Genomic DNA, 20990 nt, shown 5'->3' on the forward strand with positions numbered 1-20990 from the left:
TTGGTTACGAAGGGTGTAGAAATATGAGTTTGCCCTAGGGAAGTTATTGACTCTGTGATAGGAGGACAGATAGAATATTACCCTGCAACTAGAACAGTTCATGTTATTTGGGGAAAGTAGTTACAGTGTTTAAAGGTAGAGATGACGGATGGGATTTGTTGGGACTTGGTGGTTGGATTAGTTCTCTGGAAGTGAAGCTATTGGATGCTTTTGTGTGTGTGTCTGTCCTACTCATCACTCTCTATGTATGTGTCATATGCAGTAAACTTTTATCAAGAAGTGCGTTGCACCCCCACCGACGCTATGCCTCTTTTCAGTGATGTCGGCAGTCCCCCAGAAGAAGAGACCGAGAAGAAATCAACTGGGCCGATATAATGGCCGAAAAGTAATGACAAGGCACAATTGGACAATCTCCTGGTCCAGCAGGACTACGCAATGGTTAACTGTTCTTTAAATAGACTGTCTCTAAAGAATAAGAGGGGACTAAGAAGATTGGATATGAGGCTATGAGGAAAGTGGGAGGTCACCCAGAGGCGTGTGTCAGCCACAAGGAAAGGATCATAAGTCAGCCATTTTTTAACATAGCAGCCATTTTGCTGTTTTGCCATTCTGAATAAATGCAGTATGAAAGATGCGTGCAAGATGGATATTTGTGCAATCGCTCCCGGTAGAAATTGGCCCCCACCAATTTTCACAAACTTTAGCCGCCATTATGTGCTAGTAGTTATCGAAGAGCAGTGTGAATAGTAATTTAGAAATAGGTAATAGGTTTTGTAGTAATAGTCAACCTGGTAAACAGAAAAGATATTATACCAGCCACACCGATATATATATCTCTACAAACAAGAACTCCTGTGGACATATATATATTTCTATTTTCTTCGGAACCCCAAAACCTGCACCACTACTTCAGTACGACAAAGTATATCAACAATATCAAAAACAATATAGTAGTTGTTAGGTTATGGACCCATGACAAAATGAGGGAAAGAGAATTGTTATGGGACTGATATTTATCGTTTGCATGTTTGTAGTATTAGTTGTTATTATTTTATGCTGCAGATTAATGTGTTCATCTTTATGAAAAATGATTATGCCTTCTGTTAAGTCAGTTAGTCACACGTATGCTTCACTGAACATTAACGCCCCTATTCCTGGTCCCGCAACCATAACATACGACTCGAGAATACCATCCGCTAATGTCCCGATACCTTTAGTGAATTATACTTTAGTGGATTATGACAATATGCAAATCCAGTAAGAGACCCCTGCACCCTAGGAGTTGTCATTGTTATGACAAAAGGAGGGACTGATAATGTGTATATCAGGGGTGACTCCATTTTGTCTAGTGTATAACCATTTTATAACACTGCCATTCTGCTTAATCACATGAATTAACTAAACCTTTTTCCAACTACCCTTTTTATGTTTTTAATTTTGGCTAAACTTCTGTGTTGAAATAGGAAGTATTGACCAAACAAGGTACTAGCCGGGAAATTATGTACGGTCTCAGCAATTTAATCTTGAATCATGTGATATTCGGAAGTTTCCAAATAAATGATTTAACGACATGTTATGTCTAATAAGCACAAAATAAGGGAAATGGAAATTGGCAATTATTCACCTCTGTTTCACAGGCCTATATAACGTGACTGTAAACGCCTTAATAAACAGGAGAGATTTTTGACGCACACTGGTGTCAGACTCAATTATTTCTCCTCCGAGCTGCTCGTATTTTTCCAGGGCTGTAACAGTGGGAAAGGCCTCCGGAGGTGTGATCCGAGTACGGAGACGGTCCCTACGTATGCAGTAGAGGATATTTATTTACACTCATCCAACATGTGGTCCCGAGCTCAGCTGAAGGACATGTGCCGTTAATATGGACTGCCCTATGAGAACCAGGAGGTCGCAGACATGGTTGATGCAATTGGTGACTATGAAGCCCGGCTTGCAGAGCCTCAGGATACGGCTCAGCTTGACCTTTTACAGCCACCCGGAGATCAGGGAAGGAACCCAGTGCCGGGGCGGCAGAATCTCGGGGAGGGAACGAGTGCACCTCCCGGGAGCAGTGCAACAGGAGGGGTACTGGTTTCTGCGGCTACCCGTCCGTTCAACCCTGAAATGTTGGCACTGATTACTGCATGGGGAGACAGAGGGACACCGGAGCAGCGGCTGCAGTTTATCACTATGGCAGTGAACAGACCCGCTTATTGCCCCTGTCCAACCCAACGATGAACTCAAACTGGATCAGCACAGTCTCACCAAGTTCGTGGAAGGCACTGACAATATTGACAGTTTCTTAAAGGACTTTGAAACACAGTGTCGGCGGTACAAAGTGCTTCCCCAGCATAGGGTTGCACGTTTGGACCCCTTACTCTCCTGCTTGGCTAAGCAGAAGATGATGGCGCTTCCAGATGAGTATGCTGATGACTATGACCACCTGAAAGAACTGTTACTGTTTCAGTATGGTTTTACCCCTGAAGCCTACCGGCGTAAATTCCGGCAGGAAGAGAGGCAGCCCCAGGAGTCCTATGTTACCAACGTGACCCACATGGCTTTGTACGGGATACGCTGGGTGGAGGGCTATGAGGCACGGACTTACTAACGCCTGCTGGACCTCATCTTTCAGGAGCAGCTCATGCAACAGTGCCTGCCAGTGAGGGCTTGGGTGTACGACAAGAAGCCCAAGACTTACCAGGAGGCGGCGAGGCTTGCAGATGACTATGTGGCCAGCCGAGCCCTGATGACCACCAAACCAGTAGCCAATGTGGCGGTGGCGGCGGCACCGGTCAGAAAGTCTGCCAATACCCTCCAATGGACTCAGAGGCCGCCTGCGGGCAGCAATTCACCGAAGGAGGGGGAGCTCCGGCACGAGCGCCGGTGCTACAACTTCAACCGCCCTGGTCACATCAGACCAGATTGCCCGGAACCCCTGTGTTCCGGCGGACCCCATCAGGGGCAACGCACCCCAGCTGCGAAGCCAGTAGCCCGCGTGTGGGTGGCTTCCACCACAGACTCCGGACCGGTCATGGAACCAACTCCCAGCGAGACGTCCCATGCAACGCCTGTCCCGGTTTCATCGGTGCCTACAGCCAGGAGCGGAGGACATCTCAGCGCGGACCTGCTGCAGATGGACGGCCAGAGCAGACATCTAACCCCGGTCACAGTCGGTGACCGGCAAGCAGTCGGCTTGCTGGATTCAGGAGCTGCAGTGACCCTGGTCCGACCTGATATGGTCCGGCCAGAGGAATTGATCCCAGGCCCTGGGATACAGATCACTGTGGCCGACGGAGAGCCATGTTTCCTGCAAGTGGCCAGAATGTTTTTGAATTGGGGGAGGGCGAGGGTGTGCGGGAGGTGGGGGTTTTACCCGGTTTGGATGCTGAAGTTCTTCTTGGCAACGATCTGGGACCGATGACCTGCACCTATGACCGAGTGCCCAAGCCCGCTGCAGTGACGACGGTTACCCGGAGCCAGACAGTGGCAATGGCGGTGGCGCCAGTCCCCCAGCCTTTGGGACCAACGTTAGCAGAGGGCGCAGAGGAGCCCGGGGAGATAAGCCAGGATCAGTTGCAACCACAGACTGACTTACTGTTTCCCCTCACCCTTCCCCATTCTCCGGACAATGACATGACTGGGGGGTGGCCAGAATTAGGAGCCCAGTTTAGGGAGGCAGTGAAGACAGACCCTACCCTGGCTGGCGTGAGACTTCGGGCGTCCGAATCTCAGGCAGGGGAAGGCACTGACACTGCCTATGGTATAAGGGACTCCTTATAGAGGAGGGATTGACCTGTAAGCGACAGCTAGTAGTGCCCCAGGGGTACCGACAGCAACTGTAACGGGTAGCTCACTCTATTCCGTTAGCGGGACATCAGGGGGTCAACAGAACGCGAGCCCGGTTATTACAGCATTACTACTGGCCGGGGGCATCTCGAGATGTGGGCAATTTCTGCCGCTCTTGTGATGCCTGCCAGCGAGTGGGTAAGGCGGGCGACCATGTGAAGGCACCCCTGAAACCCCTACCGATAATAGGGGAACCCTTCCAGAAAGTAGCAATGGATCTTGTAGGACCCCTTATGATTCCTAGCAGGTCAGGGAAGCGCTACATACTCACGGTGGTGGATTTTGCCACCCGGTACCCTGAGGCGGTAGCGCTTGGCACCACAGATGCCAAGACAGTAGCAGCAGCTTTGCTGAACATTTTTTCTAGGGTAGGTTTCCCTAGTGAGATCCTAACCGATCAGGGGTCGCAGTTCATGAGTGAACTGTTACATTGTCTTTGGGATGCATGCGGTGTACAGCACCGGCGCACTACCCCTTAACATCCCTAGACAAATGGATTATGTGAGAGGTTTAACGGTACCCTGAAGCAGATGCTTCGGACCGTTATAGAGGCAGAGGGGAAAGACTGGGAAATTCATTTACAGCACTTGCTGTTTGCCTACCGAGAGGTACCGCAGGAATCTACAGGCTTCTCCCCCTTCGAGCTACTATATGGCCGCAGGGTGCGTGGACTTCTGGACCTATTCCGTGAGGGATGGGAAGGGGAGGCTACTGCTACTGATGCTTCATTGATCCAGTATGTAGTAGATCTCCGAGACTGGTTAGAGATGCTCATGGGGGTGGCCCAGGACCACCTCAGGGCCGCTCAGACCAGACAAAAGCAATGGTTTGACCAGCAGGCCCATAGCAGGGAATTCATCCCATGACAGCAGGTGCTTGTTCTCAAACCCACTCGGAGAACAAGCTGATGGCTGCCTGGTCGGGACCGTACCCGGTTATCCAAAAGGTGAACGAGTGCAACTATGTTGTACAGTTAGAGCCTGAGAGGCACAAGACATATCACATTAACATGTTGAAAGAGTACAGAGCACCGAGTATGGGAGCAGTAATGGCCATTTGTAGCCCACTGCTGGAGGATCCGGCGAGCAATGCTCTGCCTGATCTCCTAGGGGAGGCTAGGCAGGGAAACACTGGAGATAGGGGCACAGTTGAGTGCTAGGCAGAAAAGAGAAGCCAGGGACATGCTAGCTAAGTATGGGGCCCTCTTCACTGACATGCCAGGGACCACACATCTCACAAAACACCCAGTGCTCACAGGGGACCTACAGCCTCTGCATAAGCACGATTATAGAGTGTCAGAAGAGGTCAAGACCAGTATGGAGAGGGAGATAGAGGAGATGCTGACCATAGGGGTAATTACTCCATCCCAGAGTCCTTGGGCAAGCCCAGCAGTTCTAGTCCCTAAGAAGGACAAGACCACCCGGTTTTGTGTGGACTACCGCTTGCTCAACGCTGGGACGGTGTCAGATGCCTATTCCATGCCCCACATGTATGAGTTACTAGATGAACTCGCGGCGGCAAAGTATCTGACCTTCATGGATTTGAGCAAAGGTTATTGGCAAATCCCACTGACCCTGGAGGCTATTGAGAAGTCAGCATTCATCACTCCAATATTTTGCGCTTCCTGATGATCCACTGCCTATCACTCCAAGTGGCCTCTATGAGTTTTTAGTGATGCCATTTGGGATGAAGAATGCCCCGGCTACCTTCCAACACCTGGTCAAAAGGTTACTGGAAGGGATGCAGAGCTATGCCAGGGCTTACTTAGATGACATTGCTGTCTTTAGTAATTCCTGGGACTCCGACTTAGGACATATAGCTGCGGTACTGGATAGGATCAGGGAGGCTGGGCTTACCTTGAAACCCACTAAGTGTATGGTAGGGATGGCAGAGGTCATGTACTTCGGGCACAGGGTGGGTTTAGGGCATCTCAAACCAGAGCCAGCCAAGGTAGAACAGTAGAAAAAACGAATGGCGCACAGCCAGGGAGTCAGGTGTGGAGTTAAAAATCTTTTTTCTTTATTGCAGCATAGTAGGAGACAAATTCACCCCCTTGGGGGACACAGACAGGGACCTCCTACGCGTTTCGGACCAACAGGTCCTTTATCAAGGAGTATGGGATGTGTACAGAGTGGGCACCTTTTATATCTAATGCTTAATTAGCAAATATCAGAAATCTGTGCAAAATTGAATTACGGATCCACTGCGCATGCGCATGCGCGTGACGTCATCCGGCGCGCCACTTTAACAGTCCAAGGGATAGTGAGTAGGGACCGCCCCTAATGTCGCCCGCGCATGCTCAGTGCTGGCCGTGAAGGAACAGAGGGAAATTCCCTTACTCTCTGTCTTCGTCCCGCCCTCCGTGACGTCATGGCGCTCCCCGATTGGCTGGAGTACACCGCTGCACCACCAATGAGTATGTGAGGCAGACGAGGCTGCTCCAATCGCGCAGAGCCTCACATATACCCACGGAGGGAAGGGAGAGGAGATACAGAGAGAAAAAAACACATACATACTGACAAAAACGGACAAACTAAAAAAAAATCTGTAGAAAAATACTAATAAAGGTGCACAACCCAAATACAAATCCCACAAATACATAGACATAACACAGTGGATGACATAAATAGGATCTATAATCCATATCAGCAAAATGCTGTCACTTTTATACATATACACAACACATATTTAAAACAATTGAGAGATAATCGACAAGACTTGATGTATTATGTCTTGTTTATCTGTACCTCCAAAGGTGAAGAAGAATCAATAGTACTATTTCATTTTAAACAAATTTTATGACAGTTAAATAAACCATTTTGACACGAAAGCCAAAAAAGCTCAATACTATTCGAAAATGATACTCATAGTAATTGCCCTATCAGTAAACCGTCGTACTAGATATCACATAAACCATAGATCATAAGGGCTCTAGCCATATGTCAGGGTCCAATACCTACACAATATAATGGGCTAGTTGAAAGAAAGTAGTGTTGAGAATACAAATGTTAAGGAAAAAAAGAGAGACAACTCATATCATACTTGCATATATATTTTTACAGAAGCAAGTCACCACTACAACAAAGTAGTAATGAGATGCCTGTCAGACACAATACCATATTAAATATATATCATTTGTATTTAGAAAGATTTTTTATGTTTTAACAAATTTTATGTTTTAAGAAAATGGCCCAGGTTCCAATCAACATTGAGACCGCAAGGTGTTCTAGTTTGGAGCATAAATATCCAATATGCCTCCCTGCGGTCCAAAAGGTTGAGTAGGTCACCCCCTCTTTCTTTCGGAAAGATCTGTTCGATTCCTTGAACTTTTAGCCCATTAAAACTACCTTTGGGGCATTGGGTGAAGTGTTTGGAGACCGGGTGTGATATATCCCTTTTTCTGATTAGTCTGATATGCTCAAGGATTCTAATCTTGAGTCGTCTTATTGTCCTCCCTACGTAGTTTATCCCAAACCCGCACGTTAAGAGATAAATCACGTATTGTGTATCACAATTAATAAATGATTTTATCGGAAATTCAACATTAGATCTTAAACCTCTAAAGTGCTGTGAAGGGATCATGAACTGGCAGATCTTACAACCTCCACATCTGTAAGAACCCTTGATTACAAATTTTCTAGTGGGCAGAGTGGAGGACGCGACATAACTTGGTGATACATAACTAGCAATAGTTTTTGCCTTGCGATAGACAAAACGGGGGCCCTGCTTGACGCAGTCCTTGAGGCTGCTATCCATTAATAGGATGCTCCAATGTTTACGTATAATATTCTGCACTTTGTTACTACATCTATTATACTGAGTAATCTTGAGTGGGACATCCCCCTTCGTAAATCCAGTGTCTTGTCTGTTGTTATTACTAAATGTTACTCTATCCTTGTGTGGATCATCCTTGGTCTTTTTAAATAAATCCTCTCTATTCGTCAATGAAATTTCTTTGGAAGTATTAGTTAAAGATTCCATATTATAGCCCCTCTGGTGGAAACGATGACACAATTCCTCAGACTGACGAGAAAAAGCCTCCTCTGTGGAGCAATTCCTCCTCAGTCTGAGGAACTGGCCCTTGGGGATACCCCTAATGACTGCAGGCGGGTGACAGCTGTCTGCTCGCAGCAGCATATTCCTTGCATTCGGTTTTCTGAATGTTTCCGTTTGGATATGGCCTTTGATGTCAATAAATAATCGGAGGTCCAGATAGTCAATGTGCTGTGTGTTAAAGTTATGAGTGAAAGCTAAATTAAGGTGATTAGAATTAATATATAAAAAGAAATTGTGCAAAGTGTCTAAATCCCCTTCCCCAACCATAATCAGGTCATCAATGAACCTTTTATAAAATGTGATGTGTTTACGAAAAGGATTAGTGCTTGAAAAAATAAACTTGAAAAAATAAACAGTGACTCCCACCACCCCATAAACAGATTAGCATACACCGGAGAAAAGCTCGTGCCCATTGCCGTACCTCTTTGTTGTAAATAAAAAGTGTGGTCAAATAAAAAATAATTGTGCGTTAATAGAAATTTTATGGCATCTAAAATAAATGCTGTGTGAAGTTGATTGCTATCTGGACCCCCGATAAAATAATCGACAGCTGTCACACCCTGGTCGTGTCTAATCACTGAATAGAGGGACGTAACGTCCATGGTTACCCAAACAGATTGTGGGCTCCATATAACCTCTTCTAACTTAGAAATGAGATCCCCTGAGTCCAACAGGAAGGAGGGTAGATCCCTCACAAACGGTTGCAAGTATTGATCATTTTGCTGATATGGATTATAGATCCTATTTATATCATCCACTGTGTTATGTCTATGTATATGTGGGATTTGTATTTGGGTTGAGCACCTTTATTAGTATTTTTCTACAGATTTTTTTTTAGTTTGTCCGTTTTTGTCAGTATGTATGTGTTTTTTTCTCTCTGTATCTCCTCTCCCTTCCCTCCGTGGGTATATGCGAGGCTCTGCGCGATTGGAGCAGCCTCGTCTGCCTCACATACTCATTGGTGGTGCAGCGGTGTACTCCAGCCAATCGGGGAGCGCCATGACGTCACGGAGGGAGGGACGAAGACAGAGAGTAAGGGAATTTCCCTCTGTTCCTTCACGGCCAACACTGAGCATGCGCGGGCGACATTAGGGGCGGTCCCTACTCACTATCCCTTGGGCTGTTAAAGTGGCGCGCCGGATGACGTCACGCGCATGCGCAGTGGATCCGTAATTCAATTTTGCACAGATTTCTGATATTTGCTAATTAAGCATTAGATATAAAAGGTGCCCACTCTGTACACATCCCATACTCCTTGATAAAGGACCTGTTGGTCCGAAACGCGTAGGAGGTCCCTGTCTGTGTCCTCCAAGGGGGTGAATTTGTCTCCTACTATGCTGCAATAAAGAAAAAAGTTTTTTTACTCCACACCTGACTCCCTGGCTGTGCGCCATTCGTTTTTTCTACTGGACATATCTGGATTCTGAATCCTTCTTGTCTTGCACGCCGGCAAAGAAACCCTGGAGATGACGTGAGTGGGGCGTTTTGGTTTAGACTGTTATAGTTAAGTCTGACTGTTAAATAGTCATTGTGATACTTACAAGTCTTATTTGCCTGCCCACTCCCACTGGTGTCTCCAGGGGCCACAGTATTTTATTGGATGTAGTTGCTGCGGGTTTGAGCACCCCAATTCTCTATCCAGCCAAGGTAGAAGCCATAGTTCAGTGACCTGTTCCAAAGACCAAGTAACAGGTCATGGCATTTTTGGGCACCGCAGGGTACTATAGGAAGTTTGTCCCACAGTACAGCGCCGTGGCCAAACCCCTGGCTGATTTGACTAAGAAGCAACTGTCTGTGCTTATCACCTGGACTCCTGCCTGTGAAACTGCTTTCCAGGCACTGAAAACTGCGCTTGCTGGGGCCCCCATACAGGCTGCCCCGGACCATGTGGGGGACGACAGTAGAGAGCACCCTGTGGTGTACCTCAGCCGAAAAACTACTCCCCAGAGAAGTGGCCTATGCCACCATTGATTAAGAGTGCTTGGCCATTGTGTGGGCACTCAAAAAACTCCAGCCCTATGTGTATGGAAGGACTTTCACGGTCCTCACAGACCACAACCCCCTGAGTTGGCTGCAGAGGGCATCAGGGGACAATGCCAAGTTGCTAAGGTGGAGCTTGGCCTTGCAAGAGTTTGAATTTACCATTCAGCACAAAAAAGGTAGTGAAAACAGCAATGCTGATAGACTTTCACGTCAGGACTATCCCTCTGAGACTGAGTTCGTTAAGGGTGCCAGCAGTGCCCCACTCCCCGTTAGGGCCAGTGGGCCACAGGTCCCCCATTAAGAAGGGGAGGTGTAGAGGGAGAAAGGGGGTGGCTCGGTATTAAAGGGGTTGCACCCCATATGGCCAGCCCCTGACCTCACCAGAGAGACAAGGGGTTAACTGGACTGCGGTCCAGGGATGTGGTTTGCACTTTGTTATACCTTGAAAATGTATGTTCCCCTGTTCCCATGTTTCAGTATAAGCCTGTATTTTAATGTTTTAAAGTGCATTTCTGTATCTCCAGTACTGGAGGTCGCAGAAAAGTTGATATTTGGCCAATATGTGGAGTCACTGTAGGCATTAAAAACTGGCAAAGGTCGACCCACTGAGCCCACCAGAATGGAACTTATTAATATGTGTAGATATTAAAGTGCATATGTATTTTATTTTGGATCTGTTCTGAAAATGCAGACGCCATCTGCTAGGCTAATAAGTCATGAAGGACAGCCGGCTGAGTAGCCTAAGCACGGTGATCAAAAAGTTAACTGCCTTGATTGTTTACCCAATGTCTAGAGATTAAGTATTAATCAATCAACAAACTCTGCCAGTCTAATTGTTACCTGAGGGCATGGGTTAGTCTGTCTCCACGTTAGGGAGTGGATACAGATAATTGTTCACCAATAGGCTGTATTCAATGTTAAGAATAGGGTTGCACAGGTATATAAACTGTGTCAACCCTACAGTTTTTAGTTGTGCTTCTGATACCACCTTGAATGTCACTGGACTGCTGGAGAATTGCTAGCGGATACTTCTCCATCCCCCAACCCTAAGTAAGTGTTACCTTCTTGTCTGTTAATTGTACTATATTGCTGTGTTCACCTTATTTAAGGAATAAATTATATTTTATTATATCTTAAGCCTCGTTCAGTTCAACCCAGATATATGGTGTTCATTATATCTTGTCATAAGCTACCGTGACATACTGTGACAGGCTTCAGAACATATCCTTATTATACACAACTATTTAATAAAATATACTGTGTCCTTTATCTTGTGTGATAAAATGTTTAAGTCCCTAGTCTGGTTTCAGGGATGGAGTGAGGGGATATACTGCCTACACTCAGTAGCCTCATACTTGGCACACTTTAGAAATAACTTTTTAAACATTTTACACACAAGAAATCACTCTCAGCTTTATCACATAGCTAAGGCACCCCATGAACCCCTATATCAGGTTCAGGTTACCTGGGCATGTATATGGGCACCCCTCCTTATACTACGGACCCCTCTTTATACTAGGGGCTGTGTATGGTTTCAGGTATACAATAACCCCTTCAGGCCCATTTACCTTGTCTGGATGATTGTAACACCTTTTATAACGGGATCATATGATTGAGCAAAGCAAGGAGGTAAAATACATTGTAATTTATTCCATGAAAAGACATACAAATAATGTTCCACAATTACACTCAAAATACACTTACTGGGACGGGGCAAAATGAAATCTTGAAAAACAAAGTCTTTAGGAGCAATTACCCAGGACGGGAGTTACTCATGAAAGGGCTTGAAACGGTCCTCGGTCAGCGGCGCAAGTTGCCACCGCTGTTTACTCCGACGGAGCTGCTTCCTTCATTCTGCCACTGATGTAAAGGCACTAGGAATCCTGATCTCTTATGAAGTTTGAGGACCCTTAGAGTTCTTGAAGACTATAGTTAAAAAACCCTATACCTAACCAGTGCAGCCAATCTCTCCATGGGAATAATTCTTCCCACCTATCCTGGAGTTGCCAATACTTCAGAAACCTGGCAGAGGTGGCTTCTCAGTCTGTTAAGGGCATGCACGAACCTCGCACCTTTGCCTCTTAGCATATTAGCCCCTCTACCTGATGACACTAAGTCTGGGCTGGGGAGCCATTTGCCAAACTGCCCAGACTTCACACTAAGATGAGGGTACTTGGGTTATCCCTCCCAACCTAACTCCTTAGTAGCTCTGTGCCTTTCAACTCCGGACCTCCACAAACATTGTGGCATCAAGCCAGCAGGATGCCTAAGAAGTCCGGAGCTGTTGATTACTCAGCTCATTTACAGTGATACTTACACTCATTCTAAGTGGAGCACTTTGCAAAACACTGAGTGTTTCCCTGTCTCCGGTGTTATCCATGAAAATCTTTTATTACAATACCCTTCAAATGCCAAAACTGGGTTGCAGAGCTGACACTTCAAACTCCCCAATATGGCTCAGGGGCACCCAGCCGGGCATAATACATTTATTATTGGCGTGGGTACCCCCTCACCGTCACAATAATGCTGCAGCAGGAATCCTGGTGGCGAGTCGTAAGAACGTTTTCAGAGTCAGAGTTTGGCGGAGTAATGTGCTTGGCTGTATCCGAGAATCTCACTCAATTCCTGGATACAACTTTTGGGGCATCCCATAACTCCGGAACCCCGATACATAGACACATTCTGTAAAGATATTCTCCAGCAAACCCACTCTGGAACTTACAGCCTAGAATCTCCCGGTCCCAGCACCCCACGAAATGCAAAAGACAAATACATCTTTTATGTCGCATAATTTGCACACAGTCACAGTAATGCATTTATGACATCTGGGTCAAAGAGCTCATACTCTAGGACCTCAACACATGGATCAGGGGTAACCCAGGGGGTTAAACCTTAATTAGAGAACCTGGTTTACCCCTACAATGTTGCCCCTCGCCCTTAAGATGCAGGCTTTGTTACGTCCAGTTTAACTGGCCTGACATGTCTTGAGGCTGGTAGCTCACTGGGACTGTTTTGGCATTAAAGTCCATCTGCATTTCCATGTTCACTGACTTTCTTTTGCTGAATGGACAAGTCAAATTCTTGCAGGGCAAGACTCCAAATAAGGAGCTTTCCATTATTCCCAGACACCCTTTGTAGCCTGTGATGGTGAGGGGGTACCCAGACCACTAATAAAGATATTATGCCTGGCTTTGTGCCCCTGAGCCAAATTGGGGAACTGTGAATTGTCAGCTCTGCAACCCAATCATGGCAGGAACACTGTTTTTGTGAATAAAACTGCATGTGTGTGTCTTACTATTCCAGGAGTGTCGACCAGCGGCCGAATCCCTGCTTCAGCACAGAATAGTAAGAACGGGCAGGAGAATAAATCACATTCATGGTCTCCCGGTATATGCCCGAAACCCCAAAACTCTATGTGGGGTTCAGTACATCTTCCACCAGGTATAATGTGGCGAGAATTATATGTGTCTAAGTTAAAAGTGTAACAGAAGAATAAAGGATAAATTGCTGATCACTACACAGAATAAATTATTTAAAACAATATTTTCCCAGGCAAATACTGTATAGGAACAGTGTGCAAGCATCAAACCAAATGCTTGATGCTAGTAATTCACAAATGACAGTATTAAGCCTCAGCTGTGGGCGCTCAACCAAAGAATTATATAAATAAATCACAATAATAAAATATTACATTTTTTTCTATTATAGAATCTCCGTGGAAAGCTGGGTTGTTCCCTACATTTGCAGCAAGCAGCACCCTCTAAAATTGGACTGGACATTTTTACTCTATGGTTTGAATGCATTATATATATATAATGCATTCAAACCATAGAGTAAACATGACCAGTCCAATTTTAGAGGGTGCTGCTTGCTGCAAATGTAGGGAACAACCCAGCGTTCCACGGAGATTCTATAATAGAAAAAACAAGAACACCGCGCACACCTCATACAGCCGCGGCCGCTTTTATTTGAACACTTCTCGGTTATTTTCCGGTGACTTTTTCAGAATCCACGTGCTTCACCGCGTTCATGCCACATTCATGCCGGCCATCACCCGCGCTTGATCTGTTTAATGATAATGGTTCAGATTTAATTGGGTGCAATTCTTCGTGTATAAGCCAGGTGGCAGATAATCACGAATTGTAATGAATTCTAACAGTCCTGTACATGTGCTTCAGTAATGTGTCGACTTGCAGGTGTTTAAAAAATACCACAGTGGTCCATTGTGAATTGACCTTGGTACTGAAGAAGTTACAATACTGTATCAATGTAGGCGTTTCATATGAAAAACTAAATGCGCAGTGTCTGGTGTTCTATTGTCCAGAGAGTTCCGAGATGAGTGCACCGCCGCAGAACGTGTGGAAAAAGCCTGACATAACTTACGCTTATTTAATATGGTCCGGAATTATGGCAGCAGATGATAAGATGGCCACAGTTGGTCAAATGTATCAATATTTTATCGAAAATTATGACTTTTACAAATTTTCACCAGATGCTCATGTGTGGAAGCGTGCAATAAGGAAAAAGTTATGTATCGATACGTGTTTTTTTTTCGTTTTGATCCCGCCCCTGGAGTTAGAGGAGGGTATTGGTGTGTTGCGCCAGATTTTTCCAGTATCTTTGATCATGGAGACTTCAAAAGGCGAAAGGTCATGGTAAAACCAACTAAGAATCGCCAGTCCCAGGCAAACAATGCGCCAGCACCAGCACCGGCTTCCAATAACGTTCCGACCGTCAGTGAAAACCTGGTGAGCGGCAACCCTTGCAATCTGTCCCCGCCTGGATACCTGCAGCCTGCGCAGGATTTCACGTACAGATACCAGCAAGCTTGCATGTACCAAAAAGATTTCCAGCTTCATCAGCTGTCAACTACAGGTGTAGAAGGCCCGCTGTCACCTGTCAACAACGTCGATAATCAAGAATACGGGACTGATGTCAGTGGCTGGGCGCCAACCGATTGGCAAAGTCTATGGTGAGTACGACTGCCGTATTTTATTCTTTTTTTGCAATATCAATATCAAGGCACAGTAAAGCGATTCTCTTGTAATCAATCTCTTTGCTTATGGTTATTTAGTTCTATTATTTTAGTCACAATTCGCGTAAATGTAGTCTAGCAATATCATTGGCTTCTTTAAGGGACTAACTAATTTGAACCAACCATTACAGTAATACTTTTATTTTTCCTCAGAAAATAAACTTTTGTCATCAGGCGGAGAACGGCAAATGGAGGAGGGATTTGGATGAATAATGTCGCTTTTTGTAACGATGCTTGCACTTTGCTGAACCTGATTTAAAAATCCACGTACCGGGGGCAACAATCTAGTGGCAGTTCCATTTTTATGGATTAGGATAGAAAAACTGTGAGCTTTATAGAAAACCTGAAACAGTATGCTGTTTTTTTCACACAGTATACAATATTTTTTTATATACTGTACTGTATAATGAACCACCAAAATAAAAAGTATGCATTTATTCTACATGTATTGCAGTATGTGTATTCTATACTCGTACAGTATGTATTGTTTTAATACTGTTTTGATGTCATGCGCATGCCTACAGTATACAGTACTGTACAGTATGCCTCATGGAACCTTGTTGAAACGCAAAATTCTTGTGTTTACTGTACAGTACTGTACAGTACGGTACATCCTAGAAACACTACATTTTGTTATAAAAGGGAAACAATTAAACAATTTAAAACAATCAACATTTTAGTTGGAGTAGAACAAATCAAAACATTTACAGGTGTATTGGGTAAGTAGTGAATGTAGGTGCGTAAGTGCTAAAGGCCAACACGGGAGGAACATAATAATAAATAATGAATGGATAAAAGTGGAGTGACCCCTCTCATATGTGACTTGATTGAAGACAGGTACTGGGCGTGCGGTTCTGGATAGTAAAATCACCACTCAGGGTGGGGCTGCTATACACAATAACACCAAGACCAATGAATAAATTATCATCCTACAAAGTACCAAATGTCCTAAGATCAATAATAAGGAGATATGTAGCAAGAAGAAAAACTCACTATCAATGCTGCAACGTCCATGTGATCCAAAAAGCCAGGGGTCCTCAGGTGTGCAGCCGTCCGGTAAGTAGTAGATGAAAAGGAAAAAATGGCAGAGCACTACAACGAATATCCAAAGAAAAATAAACAGGAAAGTGCGTATCCCATAAAAAATTATGTTTTATTGACCATTAAGAGCAAAAAAGGGTACAGTGCAGCCCCACCAACGTTTGTCAAGGCATACATATCAAACTTTAATTCACACATTTATAGGAACAAAAATAAATCACTAACCAATGAGAGAGACACAGGAACAGTCTGCCTGGGGTAATTGTAAATCATCTCAAAATGTGTAGAGGTGTGCTTCTGGGAGCGGGTGTGCTTGTGGCAGCGGGCGAGGGTAGGTGGTGGGCGAGGGTAGGTGGTCTGGGAGGATGCTTTCCTCCTGTCTTAGTCACTTTGTCTGTGTTGTCTCCTGGCGTGGTCTTGGCGGGGTTGTCATGTCATATAAATATAAAAAATATATTTGGTCTAATTGCCTGCAAGTGCATATATAAGCAACTTGTGGGAGACTAACCCCTTCCTTTTCCAGGTAATTTCTCAGTATGGTCCCTGGATTACCATCATTCACTTCACATGTAAGTGTTCTCACTGGTATTAACTAGTTTTTAACTGCACTAGGTTATATAAGCACATACTTGGATATTTTTACCCCACTTGGGGCATTTTCACATAACACTAGTTGCAGTTAGTGAAGGGACCTGTCTATGAGACTTAACTTGGCGTTTGGTGGCAGGCTTGGGCATTATTTGATCAAAGGATGTAACTAAAAGTCTCCTTTATCTCATAGATTTGCACACCATGTATATATATATATATATTTATTTCACATATATTGTTAACCCATTAGGCAGAATCGCAGGAATTCACTTTCTGTTTCACATTTGTATGGCAATTTTTTTCGCCTAGCTGCATGCTCCTTACATGGATGAAGCGCAGGGGATCATATATTTGGGGTTGTCATGTCATCCTTGTCAATGAACACATATTATTGTGATGGAAGGGGTGCGCATGGTGATGGAAGGTTGAAGGTCCCATCCATGCCACCCTGCTGCTCCTGTGTCCGACATACAGGGGAAGGTATTCCAAGCAAAGTATGTATCCCCGCAATGTCAGTCTCTATCTTCTCCATGCGCTTATCCATCTTCTCCATCTGCTTCTCCATCTTCTCCATCCGTTGATCCATATTTAGCATGGTCTCTAAAAGAAGATCTATCTTTACCAGCATAGAGTTCTCAGGGATATAGACACTTAACCCATTCAGCTTGCATTTTAACAAGCTGGGTCTTGTGCATGGGGTGCTGTGGACATCTGAGTGAATGGGTGCTGGAGCGGATGAGATAGGGGTTTCCTGGAGAGAAGCGGCAGCATGGAGTGCAGGAGAAGGAGTCCTGGGGGTTCCCTGGAGAGAAGCGGCAGCGTCGTCGAGGAGTGCAGGAGAAGGTGTCCTGGGGGTTCCCTAGAGAGAAGCGGCAGCATCGTCGAGGAGTGCAGGAGAAGGTGAAATGTGGGTTCCCTGGAGAGAAGCGGCAGCGTGGAGTGCAGGAGTGCAGGAGAAGGTGTCCTGGGGGTTCCCTGGAGAGAAGAGGCAGCGTCGTCGAGGAGTGCAGGAGAATGTGTCCTGGGGGTTCCCTGGAGAGAAGCGTCAGCGTCGTCGAGGAGTGCAGGAGAAGGTGAAATATGGGTTCCCAGTAGAGAAGCGGCAGCGTTGATGGTTGGCTTCCATTTGTTTTGCTTTAATGATATATCAGCCAATTTCTTCTTGACATAATAAGGCTTCTTAAAACCCGTTGCTTTTGGAGTCGTCAGGAGGTTTTCTTTATTAGCCTTGGCTTGGAAACGGCTTCCGCCTTTCGCTTTTTCGGCATGGCAGTAGAAAGTAGATGGCACAATGCAGTATCTGGACAAGGGCAAGTTCAGATACAGATCATCGAGTGGTAGGCTATGCAATGTGTGTCACCTTTTATGCATGGTATCGAGGTGTAGGTGTTAAAAGTGGGCGTACTCTAATGAGACTCATTAAAGTATAAATACACCATCAATTTTGTTGATTCACTGCACATTGAATACACATCGACTAAACATCAAATATACATTCTTGTGCTTGTATTTCTTTCTACACGCAGCGATGCCTGTTAAAAAGATTTCTAAGGATCTCAGCATGAGAATAAAGGATATGTACACAAGAGGACAACGAATTTCAGATATTCAACGCTGGTTAAGTACTTCTGGCCACGTTGTACCAGCAGCCACCGTAAGCTATCATGCCCACGGTAAGACCAAAAAATTCAAGAAGACACCAATGGTAACTACCGCGTAAGAAAGTATTTTGAATATGTTTTCTCTACCATGCAGTACTGCAATAGCACTTTTATTGGTTAGATGGCTTATTGGTTTTTAACAGAACCATTTTCCTAACAATTATTAGATATACTGTACTATTTGTTTTTGTTGCACCTCCTTCCTCAATTATCATAATTACATTCTTACAGTCTTATAATCTATTCTATTTCTACAGTATTTCAAAATGAGTTGCACCTCTTTCCTTAATTTTCACTCACTTCATTATTACTCATTATGACTCACGCACTCACAACCCTCCATTTCAGTACACAGTTTACTGTTCACTGTAAACAGTATGACACACACATAAAGTACCAGTAATATTATATTATAATTGTTATTGCTGTATATTTATATAATTATATTATATATTTTTCATTATTGTTATCGCTGTTTATTTATATAACTATATTACTGTATATACAGTATATATCTATTATTATTTATATCGCTGTATATTTATAAACTATATTATATATCTATCAATTATTGTTGTTATTGCTGTATATTTATATAACTATATTATATATCTATCTATTATTATTGTTATCGCTGTATATTTATCTAACTATATTACTGTATATATATATATATATATATATATATATATATATATATGTATATTATTTATATCGCTGTATATTTATATAACTACAGTATACAGTATTATATATATATTTAGCCATACTGTAGGCCTGTGCATAAATGATGTACTGTACTTGTGGCCTACTGTAACGTATTGTTGTTTTTCCTTTACACAATAGGGAGACAACTCTTCTGGTTGACAAAATAAGTGAAGAGAATGATGAGAAGAGTGCCACAAGGATCAAAGACACTCTGCAGAAAAATCACAATATAACCATATCAGAGACCAGAATCAAGAAGCTGAGACGCAGGATTGGATGGAAATATGGACGTGTGAGGCTACTAGTACTGGACAGTACAGGAGGTAAAAGTGTGGTTTAAGAAACTGTACTGTACCTATAAAATTATTCCTTGTCATTACAGAGCGTACCCTATGATAAGAGACGTCAACAAGATCAAGAGAGTGGTCAAGGCACAGGCATGGATCGACAGTGGCGAAACTTTTCAGGATTGCATCTTTACTGACGAGTCTACTGTATCGCTGGAGAGATTTGCCACCTTTGCATTCCACAAAAAAGGATGCATATCTATGAAGCCGTGTCCAAAACGCCCAGTGAAGATGCATGTGTGGGGTGCCATCTCTAGGGGTGGACCAGGATGCATCGTCATCTTTGACGGTAAAATAATGCACAAAGTCACACGCTGTAGCCTTATGCACTGTACTGTACTACACTGGCGACACACTTTATTCGAGCTTGGCTAGTCCCACGAATTCGGGTATACCCGGGTGTATAGAGGTTTGTGACTGTTTTCTGCCCGAGTGCATTGAGTTATTTTCCAAGCAGGGATTGAAGCATTTTATTCCCGCTGGCTGCAATACTGCACAGTATATATATATATACTGCATTACAATTCATGAATTTATGCCATCTGGTAGACACGCGAAGCATTGCAGCCTATTAAATCCTAATCATTATCATTTAACAGATCAGCCGCCCATCAGCCAGGCATGAACCCAGGCTGGGAAGGCAAATGCAACGGGGCTTGTCAGAGGTGAGGAGTGGCGCATTCCAGGTATCTGCCAGGTACATACCGGGTATTTGCTCGAATAAAGTGTGTCGGTGCAGTAGTGTGCATTATTTTGAGCACTTTTCTTTTCTTGTTACAGGAATCAAGAACAAAGTTTTTTTTCAAGAGACATTAGTGCCTGAGCTTGTGGAATACATCACATGTGAATTCGTCAACTTCGCATATTCTTGCCTTCTGTATCAACTGGGTGAAGACGCCAGCGGAGTAAGTGCGGTAACCGTGTCTCATTTTTTCCCACTGTTTACTGTGTATCTCTTTAACTAATTCTCCTTTTTTTCCCCCTCCAATGACAGATCGCCAGACTTCAACCCTATCGAAATGGTCTGGCATCAACTGAAGGATCATATCCGAAAATTGGTGAAACCCTCAAAAAAGGATGAGTTGGCGAATGGCATACTGAGTTTTTGGAACAATGTACTCACCGTGGAACGATGTAATGAATATTTATTTATTTATTTATAAAATATTTTACCAGGAAGTAATACATTGAGAGTTACCTCTCGTTTTCAAGTATGTCCTGGGCACAGAGTAAAACAAAATAATACATGGTTACAAATACAGTTACATAAATGAACAAGGTATACATTATTTACAAGACATTGCGTTCACAGTTAAAGAAAATATATATTATGAGCGTATGAAACAGTTACAGACCAGATTAAAGTGTGAGACAGCCTTAGATTTGAAAGAACTTAAGCTTGTGGTGGATATGAGAGTCTCTGGTAGGTTGTTCCAGTTTTGGGGTGCACGGAAGGAGAAGGAGGAACCTCCGGATACTTTGTTGAGTCTTGGGACCATGAATAGTCTTTTGGAGTCTGATCTCAGGTGATAGGTGCTGCATGTGGTAGGGGTGAGGAGCTTGTTCAGATAGCTGGGTAGCTAATATATCGACCATATTGCGACTGTGTTGCCCATTGTGATAGAGCGTAATGGGCTTGCATCAGGAAAGTAGTATGGTACAGTACAGTACAGTACTGTTGCATGCTAAGTACAGGCACACCAAGTACATTATGATACAGGTAAG

This window comes from Ascaphus truei, chromosome 3 (assembly GCF_040206685.1).
Source record: "Ascaphus truei isolate aAscTru1 chromosome 3, aAscTru1.hap1, whole genome shotgun sequence".
NCBI classification, from domain to species: Eukaryota; Metazoa; Chordata; class Amphibia; order Anura; family Ascaphidae; genus Ascaphus; species Ascaphus truei.